This window comes from Pectinophora gossypiella, chromosome 14 (genome assembly GCF_024362695.1).
Source record: "Pectinophora gossypiella chromosome 14, ilPecGoss1.1, whole genome shotgun sequence".
Lineage (NCBI taxonomy): Eukaryota > Metazoa > Arthropoda > Insecta > Lepidoptera > Gelechiidae > Pectinophora > Pectinophora gossypiella.
The window spans coordinates 12,799,914-12,824,662 of record NC_065417.1 but is presented as its reverse complement, the minus strand read 5'-3'; the positions used below and the strand labels follow the sequence as shown (position 1 = coordinate 12,824,662).

At 35.8% G+C, this 24,749-nt stretch overlaps 1 protein-coding gene across 1 annotated transcript in view; it reads left to right on the top strand.

Moving 5' to 3' along the window:
• Positions 1 to 24,749, top strand: part of LOC126372758 (prolactin-releasing peptide receptor-like) — a 133,769-nt gene that overhangs the window by 29,231 nt on the left and 79,789 nt on the right. The window contains exon 2 of the mRNA XM_050018634.1: positions 2,861 to 2,904. The gene's annotated coding sequence lies outside the window, so the exon portion shown is untranslated. The remainder of the gene's footprint in view (positions 1 to 2,860; positions 2,905 to 24,749) is intronic.

The window sequence follows — 24,749 nt, the reverse complement described above, 5'->3', positions numbered from 1 at the left end:
ATTAGTGGCTCTGAATAGCCTAAAGCTTAGGTTTGGGCTTAGGTTAGGCCTTAGCAGGAAATATCTTGTTTTGTTTTGAGGCCGGCTGATTATTTTTTAATTTAAAAGAATAAAATAAGACGAAAGTCGTATTAGTAGCGTACACGACTTAAGTTCCTTATCCCAGCAGTCCTTCTCTCACTAATTAGAGGAATTACTCCAATTCAATATAAGTAAAAGTACAATTCAATTCAAAACACTGTTTTGCAAACATAAACATAACAAAACGGACAAATACATAAGAGACAGAAGAGCAGCGGCCTTATTGCTAAACAGTATTTTTTCCAAGCAACCTTAGGGCGAAGTAATAGGGGATGTCTCGTAGTCGCGTAGGTCAGCTGGAAGAAATCTCTTTCTTAGAGATAAGCTTACCTGTACTATCTGTTTTCTTCATATGTTTCTTTTATCTGTTCTTTTGTGTACAAATAAATAAATAAATTGATTTATAGTCGTAAGTTGTTTTCTGAATTAACCAAATACTGGGAATCGACCTTAGTCCTTACAATTGTCTAGTAACTCAATCACAAAAGTCTGAAAATCATACAAAAACTTGGATTTGAATCGTACATTTCCAGAAGTCTGAACACTGTATAGATTTAGGTCTGATCGTCGATTTGGAAGATAAACATCAGTATCGTACAAACCCTTTGAATTACAAAGGACTTTTGTATTAAAGTGCTGAGTCAATAATTGCTTGAACCCAGACAGTAGCTGACTGAGGCACCTCAAGGTCTTAAACGAAAGAATTGGTATTCTTCGTCTTCTATCGTGTGGGTTGTGAGGTGGATTAACAACCCCATCAACTCTTGTGTCAGGGTTACTATTGAGAAGCCAAAGGCCCCTGACATGGCTCATGTAACGACTACTAACTTGCATCAGTAAGTAGTAACCGGGAGCAACGGTTTAACCTGGCTTTCGAAGCACGGATCATCTTACTTTCGGACAATCTGGCGATCAGCCTGTAATGTCCTAAAAAAACTAGGGATCACATCACAGAGTGACGTGACGTACCGGATTTTGAACCTGGGACCTCCGTATCGTGAGCCGAACGCTCAAACCACTGGACCACAGAGGCCGTTTTAATTGGTATTAATATCAAAATTATCGCAGCACAGGTATCTTGTTTAGGTACAATATACATGATGGTATTTTATACCTAAGAAATTATTTTCATAGAGCCGTGATAGAGTTCACTGTAAGGTCGTAGTTTAGGATCCAGCACGGGCCTAAACCAATGAATTTCGGAATTGTTTTCAAGTTCATGTTTATGAGTATTTTAAATAAAATATATCCCGTATTACTGACTAATGTTACTCAAGAGTCAATAGGTATCGAGATTTATATTCACTGAAAAATATATTTTTTAGTCAGTTTAGTAGATTAGCAGTGATTTTTCGCAAAAAAGAAATAAAGTGAAAAAATCTTTGTCCATGAAAGCCTATTTACACCTGCTTTTACAAGAGGCCTTTGGTGGCTCAATAGTAACCTTGACACCAGGGTTGATGAGGTTGGTCACAACCTTCACGATAGAAGAAGAAGACCTGCTTTTCAAATCGAAAATAGATACAAAATCGTGTACTTGGCAGATAGCATCTGTTCTAAAACAAAGGGTAATAATTAATCAGATATAAGCGAAAAAAACTTCTTCTTGATATTGGAAAGACAATTTTCTCCACCAACGTTATACCCGATCAGACGGTTTAAATTTAGCAGTGTCACGGCATAAATTAGGCGTCGTTAATACAAAAGATATCATCTTATTGGCGCTCGAGTCTCAAAAGGGTCCTTGTAAGTTCCCTTGTCCTGGATACGCACCGCGTCTTTCTTCTCATAATCGCAATAAGCATACCAATGAGCTATCGCAAGTTGTTATCGAGAATTTCAATAACAAAGATAGATAGAATAAAAACACTTTATTATGATAACAAGGTTATTCGTAAACTGCGATGAAATTGTATTAACATTCCGTTTTGAAAGCGGTTCGGTATAAACTTCGGAATACGAGGGTTGTTGCATCAATTTTCATATTTTACTTAAATTGTAAGGGATCAAAGGTATAACTTTGTACTCCGTTTCTATTGTTGTTTGAAATTGTTATGGATTTTATACCTTTGTGTAACGAAATAAACGTAGGTACTTACCTGGTTTACATATACAGGTGTTAGTGACATCGTAACGAAAACTTTCAGGGATGATTCAGACCATGATTCTGATTTGATTTGTAGAAATGAATTTTTATAGCCTTAAAAATTATTTTGACTATAAATGTAATATAATAATTAATTGATATATTTATTTAATCACGTTGACATTCCGTAATAATTGACACTGAATGTTATCAATTTAAATAATTGTAATATTGTATATTAATTTCTTTGACATTATTTTGTTAATTATGTCGTTCATTGTAATAATTATTGTAATAATTTATGATTATTTCATTTCTCGTAAGTTTTTGCATGCCATATACTTGGTGGATCATGAGATCCTTATACATAAAATTGTGACCATCTTGTAATATCGCGTAGAATTTTCCATCGTAAAGTTATAGAATTGTAAATAATTTGAAAAAAACACAAAAAAATATATTATGAATTTTGCGACGGAAAATTCCACTTATAGATATGATATGGTCTGAATCATCCCTTTCAGTATTCGTTACGATGTCACTAACACCCTGTATTAAGAGATCGGCTGTTCACGTGAATAAACCTGTGTATTTAAAAAATATTCTAAATTACGATTGATAAATGATTTTATTAATTGTTTAAATAAACGATACATGTATTAAAGAAAATAATGTATTGTTCAATCATTTCAGATCATTTGAACGACACATTTGGATTTGGCTGCAACAAATTAAAGGTAAGCAATTTATTTTTGGATTATAGTTTTCTGTTAATAGTGAAAGTATATAACTATAGTTATTGGCATAGGTACTTAGAATTAAAACACATAATAACGGGTTCTTACCGCGTTTAAATGGGGATATGAGACTCCCGATATTTCGACACTGTTGCAAGTGCCATGATCACGGGATGACTGATGAGATTGGAGTGGAGTAGGTAGATATCCCCATTTAAACGCGGTAAGAACCCGTTATTATGTGTTTTAATTATGATAATAAGCTGAAAGTAAATTAGGATTCTTCCAAAAAGATCGAAAAGTTTGTTTGATACCACGTACCGATTTTTTCAAAATAAACAAAATAAAAAAGTCAACCTAACCCGCAATGTTTTAGTGATTATAATTCCATACAAAACTGGAAGTACTTTATACGGTATTTCAGTTTTAATTAGACACAATCATGGCGTCAATTATTTTTGTCAGTAAAATACAAGTATCAGGAAATAATAAAAAGCAAGAAAATATTATTTTTCGCTCTGATATGTACTCGTATCTACCTCTAAAAATGAATAGATTAGTGTAACCTTTTTCATAAACATATTATTATTATTAAGTTTGTGTCATCTAACATGATGGACTAATGTTATGGGCGATAGGCTGATCCCTTATCACCATAAGGTTCATCATATCCAGCTTACGATATCGTATCAACAGTGGCTGCAAGTTGTCTTTGATTACTTGTGGCTCTGCCCACCCCATTAGGGATTGCGGGCGTGAGTTTATGTATGTATGTATGTATTATTAAGTTTACCTATTACTAAGTATCATTTTGTGTTAACGATTATTGTCTTTACAATACTCTTTTCAAAAACCACTAACCGCCATGTTCTACCGTAAATCAAACAACATCGGCGTTTATGTAAATAAAGTTCCCATGTATTTATCGCAGCTGAAAATGGCCGCCATAAATTTTGTATGCTTGTTTAATAGTATTTATTAGTATTTACATTTAAATTCCTTCGTTCTTACCGAGTAAACATTGGGATTTGGAAAAATTATGAGCTTAGACTTTGTAATAATATAAAATTGTGAAAAATACCCACATTTAGCGACTTAGATGTTGCGCGAATTCTGGAAACGTCTTTTGATATCGCTCGATATCTCCTAGGACACATATCGGTCGACATAATGTCGCTTAATTTGGACGATGCTCTATAGTATTTATTTTGTATGTGTATACATAAATTATATACATACATACATTGAGGAGCTCGGTGGCACAGCGGTAAAGGCGCTCGGTCTGCGATTGTTAAAATTAAGCAACTTTCGCAAAGGCCGGTCATAGGATGGGTGACCATAAAAAAAAGTTTTCATCTCGAGCTCCTCCGTGCTTCGGAAGGCACGTTAAGCCGTTGGTCCCGGCTGCATTAGCAGTCGTTTATAACCATCAATCCGCACTGGGCCCGCGTGGTGGTTTAAGGCCCGATCTATCCATAGGGAAGGCCCGTGCCCCAGCAGTGCGGACGTTTATGGGCTGATGATGATGATACATACATTTATATATACACATTATATACATACATTTATTTTGTATATGTATACATACAAAATAAATACACATTAGTGCTGATTCCAGTAGACACCATCTTCTAAACTTAAAAGTTATTCCTGTCAGTTTCTTATTCGCCGGGAAGAAAAGGAACAGATGATTGATAGTCGCTTCGTACAATTTATGCAACACACGACAATTTTCGACAGAAATTAAAAGATAACCCTCATTTGCATTGTCCTAAAGGGTTATTACCCGACAGAATTCAGTTGACAGCACACGTCAAACGAGTTGCATATCAGCGAGATACCTATTTGATTCGCCCAGGTTATTCTCCTGACTCCCGCTCCGGCAAGTCTCTGTATGGCTAGTGGCCTCACATCGCGTCTATCATTTATTTGTACAGTTCAAAACACAATTATAATCACGCTACATACAATAAACTTTACGAATGAATTTTTTACATTTTTGGTTAATTTCCAGCCTATTTTATATGCCATAGAGGCAGCCAATCAGCTCGCGACACCAAACATTTCAGGTCCCCGATACCGACCCCGCCGGCGTGGTCGACGATTTCCCTCATTCAGCGCTTATCGCTATCGACCCACTAGGGTCGATTAATTCTTTCAAATATTTTTCCTCTCAGACGACGCCCTGAGCCGAGGTTCGCGGCCAACTGGGCACCCTCAGGCCTGTTGTCGTAAACGTTGTACCGGGTGAGAGCCTTCAGCGCTCCCCATTTGTCCGGCCAAGTAGTTAATGCCATCTGCGGCAAATCTACAATAAGTCACGTCAAAAAAAAAAACAGCCTATTTTATAAATGCAGTAATTTCATGGGTAATATGTTAGAAACGCGACGTCAAGCCACTCGCCGTAAAGACACTCGCCATAGCGAGAGTCGCTGGTCGAGGAGTCGCTGCCAATGCCATAATTCAGTTTATGTATGTATCACTACATAGTATAAAACAAAGTCGCTTTTTCTGTCCCTATATCCCTATATACGCTTAAATCTTTAAAACTACGGAACGGATTTTGATGCGGTTTTTTGAATAGATAGAGTGATTCAAGAGGAAGGTTTATATTATGTATAATAACCAAAATCTAATCTAATGTAATCTATTTAATGTGTACCTACTCATCGAAATATTTGTTGACGTGTAATATTTATTATGAATAAAGAATTGAATTGAATTGAATTAACATCCATTAAATAGTGAAGAAATACTTTTATTTTTGAGGTTTTTAATGTGATATCGTAAATAATTTAATTTTTTCCTCAGCATTGCACCCGAGCGAAGCCGGGGCGGGTCGTTAGTGTTATAAAATAGAATGAAGACGTACCTATTGAATTGGCATAATCTAACAAAATATCATGAGATTAGCCCATGTTAGTCCCCCAGGTACCACAGACTATATCACGGATTAGCAACGTAGTCTCAGGCATTGAATGACCAACCATTAAGATTTTGTTGATAAAGAAAAAGCTTTATTTGTTAGGTACTCAGAGTGATAAATGTCGCGTAGACGAACGGAAAAAACAGATTAAAATATACTTTAATCTATATAAAAACAGAGTATAAGTTCTTGTAGTCATCAGTCATTACACTTCTCTGGCTTTCAAAGATTTTACTATTAAAAGTACTAAGTATGCCTTTTAAAAAGCTGAGCAATTGTGGTTATGTGATTAATGACATGCCCTAGTAAAATCTTAATAATTTTCCTCGATAAATCAACTGTAATTCGGGTTCCAACCCCTTTTACGTCTTTATATTTGTCGTTCAGTATTTTCATTCAACATAATGTGTTACTCTATGTACTACCCTACAGTCGGGGATTAAATGTAGAATAATTCCTTTGATCATGTAATCGTGGAAAAAGACAGTTTAGTTAACGAGATGCCTAGGTATATTTCGTCTTTTGTCTCGTTTATCTGTCTACAGTTACGTGATTCTTTAAAGCTTCAGCGACATCCTTTGATTCGTAAATATAATACATACACATAGACAGAACAGGCGTCCTAGTATGACTTTGTAATAGACTACTCTGGGCGCCATCCCACTTGTGTCAGACAGAGTACTGCGGGGCGGAAGGCAAGAGGGAAACCACTGTCCTATTTTTCCTTAAAAAGTAGCATGGCTACACCGACAAGAGTGTGACTCTTAAATTAATGATGATATTGATGATACATACATATATTTATACAAAGTCATGCCTATTTCCCACCGGGATAACCAGAGACTATGGAATTCCATTTCCTTCGATCCTGACACACTTCTCTTGCTTCCTCCACATTCATCAATCGTATATGAATGGACGCCGATTCAGAGTAACCGATTCAGAACCTTTTCTAAGGAAATCTCTAATTTGGTCAATGCACGTCCTTCTAGGTCTTTCTCTGCCAGCCCTACCACCAACCTTCGCTTTATATGCTGCTTTCGTAATCCTATTATCGTATGTCGAAACAAAAGACAGAATAAGGAGTACAAGGTTGATTTTTCTATGTAGCTATCTATAAAACATACAGAATATCGCAATCGATACTATAAATTAACACAAAAAACTGAGCAAATATTGATATTTTTATGATGGCCGCCATAAACCGTCTGTTAAAACAATTGACTACCAATATTCATGGAACGCTACCCGTTTTGCCACACGCGCACTTCACAACACGATTAGTAAGTCTAGTGGTTGGATGCGCGCCTAAAAACGAATTCACAATACATTTGTTTTCAATTATTTGCGCTAAATGGAGCTGCCAGATATTTTAAGTTATTATTGAAAAAAAGTCCGCTGTAGAGCTGTCACTGATTTACTTCTCAAACGGAAAGCGCTGCTGGCCTGATGCTCTCGATCTGAACGTATAAACATAATGCTCCACTTTGATTATTGTTTTAAGTATGCAAATAATGTTGATTTTATGTATAAGTTTTGATACTAAGTTCTACTAACAAATTATGGACATGGTCTGATATAGGTGAATAAATATTAAAAAAAAAGTATAATGTGTGTAACTGTCTCCGTGGTCTAGTGGATAGAGCGTAAGGCTCGCGATCTGGAGGTTCGGGTTCGATTCCCGATGGGGACATTGTCGTAATCACTTTGTGAGACTGTCCTTTGTTTGGTAAGGACATTGCAGGAGCTAGCGACAAGACCACCCATAAAAGTTATTTTATGTTGTTTGTAGCATCTTTTGATGTAAGTACGTAGCTGTGTTAGTGACAATGTCCACCATACATCCGGCGGAAACTAAACGTAGCCAGCGGCGCCAGAGTTTGCTCACTTCTGATCTCAGCTTGAAAGGATATTGGAAGTAATGAAACAAGTCGATTTGTTCACCCAAACCCTTAGTTCTACCTTTTGTTTAGGATCCATTGAGGGGCTTATGAAGTTACGACGTACAGTCTTGAATAAGGAATTTAAAAAATAAATATAATTTTATATCCCAAACATACACATACACACACACATATACATTTTATTTTATTTTAATTGGAGATGTCATGTGAAACGATTGATGAATGTGGAGGTGGAAGTAAGAGAAGTGGAGGAAGCAAGAGAAGTGTGTCAGGATCGAAGCAAATGGAATTCCATAGTCTCTGTTTACCCCGGTGGGAAATAGGCGTGAGTTTATGTATGTGTATTTTATATCCCAATATACATACACATCACATATCTAGATGGGTAATGACTTTCGAAAGTATGTGACCTAGTGTATTGGACTGGTTTTCTCTTTGCCTTGGAAGGTCAGACAGGCAGTCGCTTTCGTAAAAAACCCGACTTGTCAAACTTCCAGGTTAGTTTAAGCGGACCCTGTGAAAACAAGACAACACCAGGGAGATAGGTCACACACCTAAGTCTGAGCTTGACATTAATAATAGTGATGATGTGGCGAAAGATCCACGACAATACATGGTTTGATCTGTTGGCAAAGAAAAGGGCCAGGCGACACGAAATAGTCATGAGACCTCCTGACTCTGACTATATCTACAGAGCGTGTGGTACACCTTGCCGTACTCGTATTGGCTTACGAGTATTGGCTTACGAGTATATATATATATAGTCATCAAAAAAGGGTCTTCTAGACTAAGAAATCACCTGGAAAAGATGTATGAGGCCTGATAATGATGATGATGTGGCATAATCTCATGCTTGCCTAGCAAACGCACAACAAACAAACAAAACAACATAAGTACACATAATAAACATTAGTGAATAGTCACTTTAGCCTTGAAAACTATAAAAAAAGTCGCAATTAGATTTTACTTTGCAATATATTTATGAAAACATTATGTATGTACGTAAAAATGTATCTCACCTTCCGAGAAACCGTGAAAGGCATACTTACTATACAAGGAATAAAATAAAATTGCTATTCAAAATTCTAGATTAAGTAAATTAAATTCATCTTTTTTGGGGTTATGTATACGTTTTTACAATAAAATACCAGATAATATTTTAAATTTGTCAGAAAATAAATTTAAAGCTCATTTGAAGCTTATTTTGTGTAAAGAAGCTTATTATAAGATTCATGATTACCTAAATGATAAAAATGTCTTGTATTGAATATGTTTCTCTAGTTATTAAATAACTTGTAATGTATACATAGTTTAAAAATATGTGTTGCTGATGCAGTTTCTTGTCATTTCTTCTCCTCAGTCATAATACCATCGAAGACGTAGTTTTAAAAAAAATTGACCTTCAACAACTTTATCTATTATAACAATAATTAAATAAATGATTCTGATTCTGGTGTAAGTGATACCGTACCAAACACTGAGAGGAATGATTTAGCTAATGACTCTGAGTTAGTATCACGTGCATTGCGACGGACGGTACCATTCAATATCAACTCAGTATCATCGACTGAAACATCCTTGAAAGTATTCGTTTAGATCTCAATGACACCCTGTATACGTTTGAAATGTTTGATATCAACGTAGCTGCAACGTTGGTCGTCAGGAAATTAGTTTTCCCGGCCTGGTATCCGGTGTCACTACCTAACGTGCAAGACGCTACTAGTTTAGCCCCATCCAGCTCAGATGACACACTTGTGTTAAATATTAGTAACATACCCAGTTTTAATCAGTAAATGTTAAGAAGCACAAATATAACTCTTATTACGGAAACCAAATATTATTATTACTAATACAAATTATAATAAGAAATATTAATACAAAAGAATACAGCAATTAGTCTTTCAGTTTTCGCTTCTCTCGACCATAATCGTCTTCCCTTGTTTTTTTCTTCGTAGTCCCAGACGGAACTCCCGCCAAAACGTTTTTCTCTTAAAAAGTGACGTTACGTTCCTTTTTTGAAATTGCCAACACTTGATATTTTAAATACCAATAATACTATCGGTGAATTGTCATCGAGGAAACGTCTTTATATAAATAGAGTTTCGAAATGGAGTAGAAAACCCCCTTATATGGTGACCCTGCCATGTCTGGCATCAGCCGCAGCTGTTTAAACAGTTTTTAATTTTCCCATCCAAAAGCTTCAAGAAACTCATTAATTCGTCATCTTTGGTCTGAATATGAAAACTCTTTGATCAAAATTTCATTCAGTGTAATAAGTAATTTAAAAAGTTTAAGAAGCCACGAAACCCTTCCCAGTGACACTTCGTCTTACGAGTATCAATGTCAATCACAGCTTCCTTGTAGTTTCGAAAACTCGGGCCTTAATCTAAATAAGGCCTTAAATATAATTAAAGCCCTAAGAACTCCTGAACAGAAAGCTCTTTGTTGAATAATTAATTTGATTCCGTACTACTTAAATTAAATTAATTTCAAGATAAAAATAAGCTAATTTTGATCTGTTTAGTTGCTCGTGTATATTTTAGGATTCAAAATAATTAAAAAATATATCGTAAGGTTTATTTTTTGTATAGGTCATAAGCCGCAACCTCCTATAGAACAGCATGGTGCTCCATACTTCCTATAGTGGATTAAGAACCCAGCAGTGGGGAATACGCTGTTTATGCGTTACGTTCAAAATAGGCAAGTCAACATTAATAGAAATATTATAATAATGAATGATTGACTATTTCTTAATATTAACATATTCTTTATTTGCATAATCTGATGTTGTACTTACATATGTATATGAGTTTACATAACATATAGGTAAATAAAATACAAAATGTAAACATAACATGACATAATCTTACGACTATATTCCAATTGAGGTAATAGTCAGAAGTATATCAATCGCAAGATGAAATAACTTTCCATGCCTCACCGAGCTTCCTTTTAGACCTTGAGCTTGATAGATCAGTCGTATCGACGTCTATAACGGTCAATCCAACTGCGTTAGTGAAAATTGCAGTTCAAATAAATTCATAACTCATTGGTGCCAGTTCAGTACCGGGGCTTGAACCGGTGTAGCTTACCTTTTTTTTGACGTGACTTATTGCAGATTTGCCGCAAATGGCATTATTACTTGGCCGGACAAATGGGGAGCGCTGAAGGCTCTCCCAGCCTGTTCAAAATTTAAGACAACAGGCCTGAGGGTGCCCAGTTAAGCGTGAATCTTGACTCAGGGCGTCTGAGAGGAAAATATTGGAAAAAAATTAATCGACCCTAGTAGGTCGACAGAGATAAGCGCTGTATGGGGTAAAAGTCGACCACGCTAGCGGGGTCGGTACTTGGGTTTATCTATGGCTAACCGGTGTACCACAAGACCACAGTGACTATATTATAAAGTTAGAACACATTTATTGTACAATTCTATTCGCTCCCAAGTCGGAATAGAAGCAACATAATTAAAATTGTCTCAAAACGAAGTTCTTTCTTATATACTTAATTCAAAAGAAATGCGTTTTATTTAATTAATTATACTTCAAAACAACAAATGGCTGTTTCAGAACAGCAAAAATATAATAAAATGTACTTACTTTCAATTTGTGAAACAATTTGAAAGATGTTCTGGAAAAACTTATTACATTTGGACGGATAAATCTTCGTACTAAACGTTTTTATTTTCACGTTTCCGTGAAACATGACAAATGGTAACTTAAAAATTCGGAAATTATCTAACTTGTAGAGAGAAAATGAAACTGTTATTATATGTAAGTATATATGAAAACACAAAGCTTTCTTTTTTTCATAGCATAAAAGAAAAAAAGTATAGCGAACGTGTGACCAAAATGTGAAACCCAGTTAGTACATAGTTCGTTAGAAATAACCTCATAGTTGCAATGCCGACAGTGTTGCGAAGTCGTTCACAAGTTTTCGATTTTCTGTCTTTGTAAGTTTCCCTAAGCATTGTTGTGTTATAAAAACATCTATTACTAAAATGTCTTATTATCTCACTTATCACACCCACATAGACACTCCTCCCAACTTATAAATACTATATATTATATACATATTATATTTTTGCACATACCAGTTTCTTTTGTACCTTAAAAATGTTTCATCTGTTGCTTCTGGATAAGTCCGAACAAAATCAAACAATGTTAAATCGTTTTTTTTATTCTTATGCTTAGTGCAGGGTCCGCTGTTTTATCTGTCTACATGTAGATTTTCTGAACCTACCTCATAAAACCAATTTTTGTAACAGATTACTTTTGTAAATCTCTTTTTTTTAAATAAATATTTTATATTATTTCTATTTCTATCTAAATATACATAAACTTTAAACTATATATATATACTTAGATAAATAAAATACCCTACATACGTCGCACTGCTGCGCACAGCCCTCTCTACAATTGCTATTGCCCTCTCTACAATTGGAGCATACTCAACCATGTAAAATAAATGTGTATTGCACTAAAAAGTATTATATGTATTTATAGTACCTACATTATTTAATTATCTTATTCAAAGTCGTTATTGGATACGTAGTACCCCGTAGATGGATAATATTTGCAAATATTACTTAATATAATATTAATATTATTAATATATATTCCCGGAATAAAAAAGGCTGAATAGCAGGCTCTATCACAACACGAGCTGAGCCATTTTATCGGTATTCGTAATATACCTATTTAGTTCTTAAAGTAAAATGAAAACTTATTCTTCTTTTTATTCTTTATGTGTTATTTTGTACCAAAAACACGCCCCGGACACTTCATTCAAAACACCTCGTCTTACGCAGACAATACACATTGACGTTATCGTATACGCGAATCTGTGTGTATGACGTCTGGCGCGATTGAAGACTAAAATAAGACCCAGAGGGTGAGTATAAAAACATGAATTTTGCGACGGATGATGAGCTGAATCATCCCCCTCAGTATTCGTTACGATGTTACTAAAACCCTGTGTTATAATTGTTATAGAATTATTGTTGATTTGGAATGTCGCTCGCTTCCGAAGACTACAATATTATGCATTAATTCTAGAATTGTTATAATTTCGCTGATCAACACTTAAGAACCAACTACTAACCATAAATTACCAATTTAAATATGAATTTCACTTCGAAACGTTACTGTTTTAATTTCACAATTTAATGGAATGAGAAATTACGATCCCTCGTGCTAAACGTATTAAAATATTTAAAATTTTAACAGGTAATGAACCCCACTTTTGTCCGACGCCAACAAAAGCGGGAGATGAGAAATAACATATAAGTAGAGGTAGTTATACTGTGTATACTTGTATCCATGCTCTTTTTTATAAGCGTTGGTGTTCATTTACTTTTACCAGACTGCACCACGGGATAAATAAAATACAGGCTGTTCATAACACGGTGACGAATACTAAGGGGGATGATTCAGACCATGATTCTGAGTTAATATGAAATGGAATTTTCCGTCGCTAATTTCATGATGTTATTGTGTTTTTTTAATTATTTTAAATTTTATACGTTTGCGATGGAAAATTCCACATAATATTAACTAAGAATAAAGAGCTGAATCATCCGCTTCAGTATTCGTTACGATATAAGGTATATACATATAATTATGAGATTAAACGAACTTACCTGTAAGTGAAGTTCTATCTCAATTATACGAAGCTCCTTGTTCGAGAGGTTTTTAACAGTGTAGTCTACGTCTTATGCTCCAGTATCGTCACAATTTTCAAAGCTCATATCCAAAGCTAAAAAAAAAAGTTAGTTTCCCGCTTCCGAGCGCACCTGTCCACTAATGTCATTATGTTTAAAGCATGTTTCATGGACAACTCCATCACCTGTGGAAGCTTTAGGGCGGGATATTAAAATTGAAGGGAGGGAGTCCTCTCGAACAAGGAGCTTCGTATAATTGAGATAGAACTTCACTTACAGGTAAGTTCGTTTAATCTCATAATTATCGAGAGGTTTTTAACAGTGTAGATGTTCAAAGTTTAGTTGGGAATGAAACATTTAAATTGAAACGAGTACCAATAATATGATTATTCATTAATGAATAAAGTACATACATTGTTATCACAAAAGCTAATTAAGCTGCCCATGACTTTAATCCCAATAAAGGCAGTCAGAGGCACAGCCGTCTCCTGATAAACTCAGCGCGGCGTTCCACCAAACGTTTTGATATTATCATGTAAAAAACAATAAGAATAATAACTGTTCGCTAAACAAGTTTCACCAGTTCTCAAGAATGGAATCGATATTATGTATGTTATATATGGTTATACTATACTGTATTAAAATAGATACATAGTTCTAAATAATAAAGTTGAAGTTGAGCAAGTACATTAAATACCTATTTCACATTACTATCAATTTCACAACAAAATAACTACACAAGAATAAATTTCTGATGGAGCTCAACATCAAGATTGGCTATAAGAGCCTCACAGGGACCTCACCATAGAGCACATTTCCGAAGCTCTTGAACAACAACGATAGTTATAGTCGAAAGGACTGTGAGACTTCATCATATAGTATAACACTCATTTTTCATTGGCACACCAAGGACTACAATAATTATCAAAGTTACACATTATTTGTTTACATACATAAAAGAAGAAGAAATACATAAAGCAGAACGGATAATGACGAGGGCACCCAGACACAAGATTGATTGTAACATCCCGTGCTAAGTTGGCAATTGTTGTCGACATTGAGCAGTTAAATGAATCCTAAGACAACATGTCAAATTGATTAGAGAAAATACAAATATAAGTGCAAGTAAGAATTTCGATACATTTATTCAAATGACCTTTTTCATTAAAATATTCAGAACCACTGAACTAAACTTTCCTCTTTATTATAAGATATTGTTAAATGAGGCTGAAAGTATAAAGAGGGGAAGTGCATTTACATTATGTACTTGTGTGATAATTATCTTCGGAATAATTAAGATTTTGTTTTTATTAAAATAGATTACCTGAGCCCACGTTATTGTGTATTACCTAATATCGACCATATGGGCTTGGTAATAACATTTAGTATATTTTTTTATGTGGTAATAATAAATAAAACTTGTTGTGGAATTTTTTCCTATTCCTCTATGCAACCTTTCACCCACCAATCAGATGATAGAACAACGTACACACAACACATTAACACACATAACATTGTTTACGCAGCTATCTCTTTAGTGTAATAATTATTGAATTTGTTTTTAGGACAGTAATAGTAACGTCCTATTATTTACTGGAAAAATAGGATAAACATATATTTATCATGAAAATATTATTGTTACTTCTCCACTGCAGTTTGGTTCCGATTGATTAAGTGGAGGGACATTATTGTTGTAATTTTTATATTAATTGTAAACTGTGTTTTGGGCTGATCAGCAACAACATAATAAATCTACAACAACATAATTTAGAGAAAACGCTAATGGTGATGTAAGTTATATGTTAATAATGAACTATTTTTCCTTCCTTTTCACCTATGAGTTAATAATAAAAAGGGGAACTATTCTATCTAACCGAACTAGGTATCAATATTTTACAATTTCGAATGTAATACTTGAAGGAAATTTTCATTGAAGTTATAATATTATCAGGTAGGTACCTCAATTTATACTGAGATTAGTATTGTTATTCCTGATTAACAAAGACAGGATTTGAATCCCATGTCTTAATGATAATGCTAAAACTTTTAGTGATAGACATTCGGAATTAATTTTACCAGAATTTTGAAAAAGTAAATATCATAAAGGTAGGTATATTTGCTTGTGCAAATTTTCCCATTATAACTTTATAGGGAATTCTTCCTCCTCATGAGGTACTATTCTTAAACGGCCTTGCTGCCTGGGCCACTGTTGATACTAATGGCTGTGAGACTGCTAATACATCTGGTTGTAGCTCTGCTACTACTGCTGGCTGTAGGGCTGCTGGTACTGCTGGTTATGGCACTGCTGATCATGACTGGTTGCATCACTGCTTTTATTGCTGGCTGTGGGGCGGCCTGCTGATACTGTTCCTTGTGGGCTTTCTGTTCATGCTGTTGGCTGTGGGGCTGCCTGCTGATACTGTTGTCTCTGTTCCACAGATCCTGTTGCTATCTCGTTTACTCACTCTTCGGGCAATGTTATTCATTATTATTTATGTGCTATTTGAATTTTATGATGTTGGTTGAAAGAATTTAATAGCAGTATTCTCTAACCATGTCTTGTGTACAGTTATCTCTTTTGAAAGTAATCTCTGACATAACATACTATTAATACTTTGATTTCTAGCACAGTTGAATCATCTGATAAAGATGTAAAGGCCTGTGATGATGAGGTTGATTAATAGAACAGAGGCTTTTAGGTTTTGAATTGTCGGTTATTTCTTCAGAATTTGTACTCTCATTATTTTATAATAATCAATTTGACATAATAGTCTATTGTTTCTCAGCATTAGTCTAATCTTGAGTTTCAACATGGGTAGGTAAGCCCCGACAATTCAATGGTTTATCTTCGATTCCTCAAGTGACAAACCAAACATGGAAATAAAAGTATAAAAATAGTTGGTCTATGTTCTTGCTATCTACTAGCGTTTAGCAAAAGGCGATACTTGTAGTGGTAGCTTTATGTTATTTGAGTTGATACCATCAAGTCCATTGTCTATCCTCTAAGTGATAGCTCTAGGTATGGAAATGAGAAATAGGTATATAGCGCTTGCTAATACCGACCATAATCGTGGTAGCTCTTATATTAATAGGGTTCATACCATAAAGTCCATTGTCTATCCTCTAAGTGATAGCTCTAAGTATGGAAATGAGAAATAGGTATATAGCGCTTGCTAATGCCGACCATAATCGTGGTAGCTCTTATATTAATAGGGTTCATACCATAAAGCCCATTGTCTATCCTCTAAGTGATAGCTCTAAGTATGGAAATGAGAAATAGGTATATAGCGCTTGCCAATGCCGACCATAATCGTGGTAGCTCTTATGTTAATAGGGTTCATACCATAAAGTCCATTGTCTATCCTCTAAGTGATAGCTCTAAGTATGGAAATGAGAAATAGGTATGTTAGCGCTTGTCAATGGCGACTTTCTTAATGGTAGCTCTTACATTCATTGTGTTGATACCTTCAAGTTCATTGTCTATCCTCTAAGTGATAGCTCTAGGCATGGAAATGATAAATAGGTATATTAGCGCTTGGCAATGGCGACCTTCCTGGTGCTAGATCTTTTGTTAATTAGGTTGATACCATCAAGTCCATTGTCTATCCTCTAAGTGATAGCTCTAAGTATGGAAATGAGAAATAGGTATGTTAGCGCTTGTCAGTGGCGACCTTCCTAGTGGTAACTCTTATGTTCATTACATTGATACCTTCAAGTATATTGTCTATCCTCTAAGTGATAGCTCTAGGTATGGAAATGACAAATAGGTATATTAGCGCTTATCAATGGCGACCTTCCTAATGGTAGCTCTTATGTGCATTGTGCCTTTAAGTCCATTGTCTATCCTCTAAGTGATAGCTCTAGGTATGGAAATGTAAAATAGGTATATTAGCGCTTAGCAATGGCAAACTTCCTAGTGATAGCTCTTATGTACATTAAGTTGGTACCATCAAGTCCACTGTCCATCCGCTAAATGATAGCTCTAGGTATTAAAATAAGGCATAGGTATATTTACGCTTTGCAACAGTCTTAGTGGTTGATTTTTATGTTAATAGGGTTGATACATCAAGTCCATTGTCTATCCTCTATTGTGATAGCTCTAAAAGGAAACAAATAGTCTGTCTATTCTCTAGTCAGACAGTTCACTACTAGTGCTTAACTAGGTGACTCTCCAAGTGGTGTTCTCTTGTTGGTTAGGTTGGTACCAATAATCATCACCCATACGTTGGAAGCTTGAATTATAATAAGATTAGAGTAATTTGGAAGAAATTGCTTACTATAATAAGGCTATCTTTTGCCTGTACTCTCTTAACACTCTTTCTGTTTTTATTGTTAGGGTATATTATCATCATCTTATATTGTAAGTATCATTCGGAGAAGATAACATTATTAACACCACTTAACAGAGACTGTGAGAAGGGATTATGTACTGTTATAATATATATAATATCATTTTTAAGTATGGTTATCCTGTAGTAAACCAATTATAATTCTCTAAATGTTTTAAGTGTTATCTTGAATAAGTTATGTATCTTGTCTACCAATGGTGTAGATGACCTCTGTGATATCGAGTACTACTGTGTCATGGGTACTTCTTGATGAACAGGGTAAACATGAAGTGCTTCTGTCATCTAATTATCTGAACTTGTCAAATTATTTCCGAGTTAATTATTTACTTTTCTATGCCATTCTGCGGTTATATTTCACTGGTTCTCTTTGTTTTATAATAAAACTGCTCATTTCATTCGCTGATATTAAGTTATCAACCGCAACATAAGCCAAGAACACAAATTACAAAAAGAAACAAAAAAAAATTTTTTTTTTTTTTGACAGATGAAAATAAAAACGCGGCAATCAGGGACTGAAGACAAGGTGATTTTCGAATATTAAATTACTAAAGTCAAGACTGTATAGTCCTCAGATCTTTGCCTGCCTTATATAAGGCGAATTTAAACAACATCAACATCGGAATAAAGTATAACTTTTAAATCACTGTTATAACACGATACAATTTTAATATTATTATTTATGTTAATAAAACTAGTTACTTTTATTAGTAATAAGTACCAACTTAAGTTACTTCTTCGAATGTTAGGATTATAAATTATAACCTCAAAAAAAGTAATTTGTTTTCGACAATAAAAGGAATTAAATTGAATTGAGCATAATTATATCTTCTCTTGTTTTAGTAGATGGATAATGTTAAGACTTACCAGTTTAATCCACATTTTGTTTTATCAAAAAGAACTTACGCTCGTCGTCATCCACATTTTTTCTTTGGTACTGTTTCTAGCTTTTTTACAGAAAAAAGCACTTGATTATGTAAGTAACAGATTTTTCGCACTATATCAATCATGTTTTTGTATTAAATATTGGTTTTCAATTAGTTTATTTACGGAGGCGAAGTGACGCGCCGGTGCACAAAAACCGTAATGACATTAGTTGACAGGTGCGCTCGGAAGCGGGAAACTAACTTTTTTTTTTAGCTTTGGATATGAGCTTTGAAAATTGTGACGATGCTGGAGCATAAGACGTAGACTACACTGTTAAATACCTCTCGAACAAGGAGCGAGTATAATATATAGTATTACACGTTCACTGTGTAACGGAAAATTAGATATCAACCCCTAACGTGCAAACATTGGAATTTATGTACATAGTCGCACTATGGCAAGAAAAAAACAATCTAAAAAGCCTACGGATTTTCTCATTTTCCCTATCTATACACATGTGCCCCACATTTGAGACATACAAGTATGAATTTCATTTTTTTTTGTTTTATATGTGGCACATACACAATAAACGCGTTAAGTTCCATGTAATAGGGGCGGGGCACAAACTTGGAAACCACGTGATAGCGATTATCTACGATATGAGTTTGAATTCAAAATCTAGAAAGCTTAGGATATAAGTTTGAATTCATGGTTGAATTAGATTTTACGAGTTTGAATTCATGGTTCAATTCAAACTCATAAAGTCGAATTTATTGGTTCAAAGACAGAGCCTAGATAGTACGATGCTTCACGCGTTCTCCGTATAGGGCTATCGCGGAGATATCCTTTAATTAGATGAAAATCCCCTAAGGCGGCATTTAACCTCCACTGGCCAAACATACATCCTTCCTTTGTGCTTTATTTGCCTTCGCTTAGTTCGTGCCTAGTCTTGCCACAAGCAATTAGTTCCCCTATTCGGCCTATTAAGCTGGCTGCAACAAAGCCGTAGATTGGGAACAAGGGTGATAGTTTAAACTAGTAGGCCTAATAGTTAACCTTACCTACGGTTTGTAAAGTCTTCTTCTTCTTCTTATCGTGTGGGTTGTGAGGTGGAATACCAACCTCATCAACCCTGGTGTCAGTGTTGTTACTCAGCCGCCAAAGGCCCCTGACATGGCTCATGTAACGACTACATACTTACATCAGTAAGTAGTAACCGGGACCAACGGCTTAACGTGCCCTAAGCATGGATCATTTTACTTTTGGACAATCAGGTGATCAGCCTGTAATGTCATAACCAAACTAAGGATCACAAAGTGATTTTTGTGATATGTCCCCACCGGGATTCGAAACCTGGGCCTCCGGATCTTGAGTCCAACGCTGAACCACCGGACCACGGAGTCGGTTCTTGTAAAGTATACTGCAATCATAGTGCATACACGCATGTACATTGGATGCATGCATGCGTAGTGCCTGCAAGAATGCACGTATGGTGCTTCATATATACGACTAGCTTTTGCCCGCGACTTCGTCAGCGTGGCGTGTTATAAAAGAGAGATCTTTGTGTGTGTGGGAGTGCATATCAAGTTTCAAGCATCTAACTTATGCAGTTTAGATTTTTTTCATACAAATGTGTCTTCCCGCTGACTCCCGTTTCCGTGGGAATTTTGCAATATCCTGTTGCAACTAAGCTTTAAGTTAACTAAGGTACCTGCATGCCAAATTTCAAGCGTCTAACTTAAGCGGTTTAGATTTTTCATACAAAAGGATTTTCCTGCTAATTCCCGTTCCCGTGGGAATTCCAGGAATTCGTTTCTTAGTGCACCTCTACGGTACCTCTACGGTACCTAAGCTACGTCCCTTCCAAATTTCAAGTGCCTACGTTTAGCCGTTTAGGCTGTGTGTTGATATGTCAGTCAGTCAGTTTCTCCTTTTATATATTTAGATGCTGGACTGGGAGCAAAAAGGATTCGTTCCTGAGAACATGACTCCAAATGAATGAGATTGATGAAGGATAATACGATTACAAAAGCAGTATCGAAAGCAAAGTTTGCTAGTAGGGCTGGCAGAGGAAGACCTAAAAGGACGTACATTGATCAAAAAAAAAGTGAAATGGCAATGCAGGGCGGGATGACGTCAGCTGGGCTAACCTTGAAATGTTAGCTGTCAGTTTTCTGCATACCTGGTTTTCTTATTCCATGGCTACGTTCGTTGAACACTAAAATGGCACCATTTTTTTATGAGATTCTGTGGACATAGCTACGTTTTTTTTTCTGTCTTGTTTTTCCCCGATGGGCAAGGCAAAGGGAACTATGCCCATACAGCCATGTCTTATGTATTTTTTTTCTTGATGATTATTAACGAAATGATGAAAGGTGATGACGATGAATGATGAAATATAAGCCCCCTCGGAGCAGACTCCTACTACGAACCCCAAACGAATTAACTCAAAAGTCCGCACGAGTTATAAAGCGGCCTGTTGGCACGAAGCGAAAATAGATAGGTACAGTGTACGTACCTTTGTTGAATTGAATATTCCGATTATAATAACACTATCGCGAATGTTTTCCGACTAACTTAATGCGATCATTAACCACAAAACACCACTTCTTATTGATTATTTAGATTATTCCATGAAGAAAGCAACCGTCCCGTTTCCGTTCCCGCCAAAAAGTCCACATCTACGTAATAAGTCTATACCTTTTATCTTTTAATGAGGAAAAATGAGCTGGGATTACAGTCTTTTAGCTTAAATTGACGTGGATTTGTTTCAATACTATATACTAATATAAAAGTATGCATGTTGCCAAATACAAAAATGTTTTCTTTTTTACGAAATGGCTTCTCGACGTGAAAAACTTTTATTGTGACGGTAATTTAAATGAACGTGATAGGCATGTTAGGGAAAATTATCAACATAACTGTCCCCTATAGATATCCCTGACATACCCTTACAAAAACGTTCACATTACCACGATATAGAACCAACTTAAGATTACATCAACACTTATCCAGAGCTTGTGCATCCTATAACGATTTGAACGCGAAATCTCTTCAACTAGATATATTTTCCGATTCACAGCGAGCTCTAAAGAGCAAACTGACAAGACACTCCATAAAAAAATAGTTAAATTAGTATAGTTTACTTGTTATTTGTTTTTTTGTACCAACTAGTGCAATAATATTTTATGTTATGTTAATGTTATTAATAGTGAGTTTTTAGCTGCTGAGAAGTTAGCTTCAACAGACTAGGTGTTGTTTTCTTTTTATGATGAATGTTCTGTTCACTTGTAATTGGCTTAAACATAAGTACCCTAACCTAACCTAACCTAACTAAATGTTATAATGTGAAAGAAAGAAAGAAAGAAACATTTATTATTTAGGACACCACAGACACGGATTACATATAAATACATTATAATGACATCACATCAGAAGTCAACGCACACACGAAATATTTTATATAGAAACATGGAAAACGAACACAGAAACTATACAATATGTGCATAGCTGTAAGTGGTCCATAAATAAATAAATTACAAACTTATCGATTCCGAAAAAAAAAATCAAATTGCGCATGTCAGAAGGGCATTATAGATGGCGGTACGGCTTACCGTCTATCACGTAGGGTAACAGTTCACCTTGTGATAGATGTATCCTTGAATAACCCTCTTCGTTATTATGTAAGTTTCAGACGTACCCTATTTGAACAGTCCGTTTGGTTAATACAATCCGAATTGGATAATACAGTGGGCAGACTGATTGCCAGCGCCCAGGCAGGCGGAGATACAAGCATTGTATGGCATTGTGAAATATAATTGTCTAACTTATATTACAGCTTCAGTCGTCTAGTGGTAAGAACGTTAGGCTCACGATTTGGACGTCCGGGTTCGATTCCCGATGGAGATATTGTCAAAATCAATTTGTGAGATTGTTCTTTGTTTGGGAAGGACTTTGTTGGCTTGACTCACCTGATTGTCCGAAAAAGTAAAATGATTGCGTGCTTCGGAGGGTACGTTAGCCATCGGTCCCGGCTATTAGCCGTAACAGTTCCTCCACTAATCCGCAGTGGACTAGCGTCGTCTGGTATGTTAGCACTGGGACGTATACATATAGGCTGATTATATTATGTTATATTACAACAAGCTAACCGTCCCGTCTAAAGATAGATAGATAGATAAAATACTTTATTGAGCACAATGGACACAAAATACAGATATAAGGACAGCATATAAAGAAAAACACAACAGGCGGCCTTATTGCTCATGCAGCAATTTCTTCCAGGCAACCTTTGGGTACAGGAAAATTCGATACAAGAGAGTCTATCTAAAAGTCGATAGCTTTATTTTTTTTTTCATTTTTCCCTTTCACACCTTTGTAACGGTTGTTTGGAGAAATCAATTAATACGTTTTAATTCCTTAAAATAATGCGTATTTTCTAGTAAATTGGGAATGCTACTATAAAAACTATAGTAGTTTCATACTAACTTTGCTATTACATTTTACCCCCTTAGGGATTGAATTACGCATAATCTCGTCTTTGTGAGCACCTACGTCGATGACGAACCGTACGTTGACAGGAAATTAGTCCATATCTCATAAGTAGATGTTGTGTTCAATAGTAGTTTTTTTTTTTTGACGTGACTTAATGTAGATTTGCCGCAGATGGCATTAACTACTTGGCCCGACGAATGGGGAACGCTGAAGGCTCTCACCCGGTACAACGTTTAAGACAACAGGCCTGAGGGTGCCCAGTTGGGCGCGAACCTCGACTCAGGGCGTCGTCTGAGAGAAAAAATATTTTAAAGAATTAATCGACCCTAGTGGGTCGATAGCGATAAGCGCTGATTGAGGAAAATCGTCGACCAGGCCGAAAAAAAAAAATTACACCACGCCTGTAAACAGCTGAACGTGCCTTAAGATTTCTATTCATTATCTCAGCTACCGTTTTGGAACATGGTAAACATGACTAAAATACGGATTCACATAGGTATGTGTTTCGTGTGTGGGTACGCACGAAACGCGAGTTTAATTTAAGTAATATAATTTGAACGTTTCCGAGAGGCCTCAACTCGTCTGCCTCGTTAGATGAAATAATCTTCGTAACGATAATTAATTATATTAAAGAGTGAAATCTTAATTATGACTCACCCACGTATATTGTTCACTGCAAGAATTCTATATTTATTTTTATATTCGTATCACTCGTAGTCATAATTTATATCCTAGGTAATTTTTTGAACACCTATACACAATTACTGGCCCCGATTCCTGCAGACACCTCCTCATTTTATTTTAAGTTATACCCGTCATTTTCTTATCCGCCGAAAATGAAAGGGACGGATGATTGTCGACAAGTTAATTTTAAAACGTTTTCAATCTTTATGAGTACCCAAAATACTTGGGTAAATTTTCATTGGAGATCGTTTGACGTAAATTACCTGTCAAATAATAATAGGAGCAATTTGACGGAGTACTTACGCCTGCCTGATCAGAGAGTAGGGAAGATTAAACTTAGGTCCCTCTAATTCATTTACGAGGAGACATCAAATGAATTTTATAGAGAGACAAGTTGGGAAACTGTTTGAATGGAATAACTTAACATGACATAGCATCACGCCTATATGCCCGAAAGGGTAGGCAGAAGTGTAATTGTATAATACACCCACTTCTCGTCAGCTATGGTTTCAATCCCATATAACAGCATGCGAGACTATTGCGATAAGCTGGACACAAATCCTGGAAACCACGTGATTTCAATTCCCTACAGATGATACCTTAGACGATCCGTGCTTCGGAAGGCACGTTAAGCCGTTGTTCACGGTTATAACTTACTGATGTAAGTATGTAGTCGTTATTAATTATGAGTCATGTCAGGGGCCTTTGGCGGCTAAATTATAACCCTGACTGGGTTGATGAGGCTCACAATCCACACGATAAGAAGAAGAATTACCTATTTTATTTAATTTAAACCACCACGCGGGCCCAGTGCGGATTAGTGGTTATTAGCGACTGCTAATGCAGCCGGGACCAACGGCTTAACGTGCCTTCCGAAGCACGGAGGAGCTCGAGATGAAAACTTTTTTTTTGTGGTCACCCATCCTATGACCGGCCTTTGCGAAAGTTGCTTAACTTCAACAATC